Here is a 1,817-nt window from a genome sequence, read left to right on the forward strand (position 1 = left end):
GGCCGCGTTGTTCCTCCCTCTCCGCTTCCCTGAGACCTCGGGGCCCTTCTCCACCATGGCCGGCATCGGCGGGGGCCGGGGCCGGGGCCGGGCGAAAGTGGCGGGGCCCCGCGGCTCCTGAGGAGGGGGCGCCGGCCGGGGCGGCAGCGAGCGCGGGCGGGCGCGGGGCCGGGCGGGCGCGGTGGGAGCCCGCGGGCGCGAGTCGGGGCTGGGGGCGGCCCGGCGGGCGGAGAGCGGCGCCGCTTCAAGCCCCCAGCGCCGAGCCGAGCGCAACTTTCGCTCTCATCGCCGCCCGCACTTCACTGGCACCAACTACTCCGGGAGCCGCGAGCGGGCGGGGGGGCGGGGCCTGGGGCGAGCCGGGGGGAGCGCCGCGCGCAGCCCAACCCGAAGCGGGCTGGCTCCGCCCCCCACGAGCTCCCATTGGCTTCTGTGGGACCCGGACGGCGAGCGGCGGCGCGGTTGGCTCGGCCCTCCCGTCTGTCCAAGGGGCGGGGGCGGGGGCGCGGGGAGGGGGAGGCTCCGGGCTTCCGTTGGTCAGGTTCGGTTGACGCGTATCGCCCGCTGTACGTGGTTTGAGGTTTGTAATCTCTCTACGCCCCATGATCCATCTCTCTAGGCAATAGCGCGGAGTTAGCTGCCCTCCCCGCCCCCTCCCTCGGCTGCGGCCCCCACCCTCTCACCTGCGCCCCCCCCCCGCAGCCTCGGCCCTTACGTTCCGCGAAGGGCCCCGCTGTGAGTCCCGCTGGCTGCGAGAAGTAAAATGTGCGCGGCACGAGAAGAGAAATAGGATGCGAGGTCGGGACTACTTTCCCCCTCGCGCGGAGGATTACACGCACAGTTTGAATGGGTTCTATACAAAGGGGGGAAACTAATTGGAGGAAACTAATTGCGCCCACACCTTTCCCGGGGGATACGGGGGTGCCTCGGTGCCGGCGGTCCCCGGTGCAGGGGACACGGTTCCCAGGTGACAGTCTCCCCTGGGGAGAAAGGAAGCAGCGTGGGGCTCGGAGGGTCTGTGGAGGTTTCTGCTAATTGGGTGGGGGGAGGCTGGAAGTCGCCGCAATTGCCGGAGTCGCGGGCGCGGCGTCCGCGGGGCCCGGAGGGAGGGTCCCGAGCGGCTCCTGGCCGGACGCGGAGTCTGGGCGTCGGGTCCCCTGCCATCCCTGATGACCGTTTAGTCCTCAGGGAGGGGGCGCTTGCAGAAATGGGGAGGAGGACTTATAGAAATGGGCTGGGGCCAGGAAGGGTAAAGAGGAAGAAGCTATTTTCATCCCAAGCCCTTGTTGGGGAGGAGGGTCAACTTCCTCCCAGGCAACAGCCACTTTTCCGGATCTGCTGCCTGCCCTGCCTGCCCTGCCTCCCCCAGTCCCCACCGGGCACCCGGCGAGGGAGAGCATGACCCAGCCCGAGACATCCCCGCCTGGAGGGTGGTCACCAGCCAGCCTGGGGGCTGCTTTACCGCTGGCTGGGGAGTGGGGGGAGCGTGGGACTCCCCTGAGGTCCGCGTCAGTCCCACCTCCACAGCCCCCCCAAAAACAGCTGCATAATTAGGAGGCAAGAGAAGATCTATAAATGATTTTTTTTTTATTCAACGGATAGCTATTTTTAAGTTACTCCAAACCTGAGCTTTATAGGGGGACAGTTTACACCAGCTCTAGATATAAATAGCTACAGGGAGAAATATGGAGTTTTATGTTTTTAAAACCTGAATAAATAAGCAGAGTGTTCTCGTCCACATTTTATGCAGCATGAACCATTATTATTAACTTCAGTGAAGTAACCGCATTCACTTCTGCCTACATGGCCTTTAAGAA

The sequence above is a fragment of the Mirounga leonina genome, unplaced genomic scaffold (assembly GCF_011800145.1).
Source record: "Mirounga leonina isolate KUSES-001 unplaced genomic scaffold, KU_Mleo_1.0 Mir_82, whole genome shotgun sequence".
Classification (NCBI taxonomy): Eukaryota; Metazoa; Chordata; class Mammalia; order Carnivora; family Phocidae; genus Mirounga; species Mirounga leonina.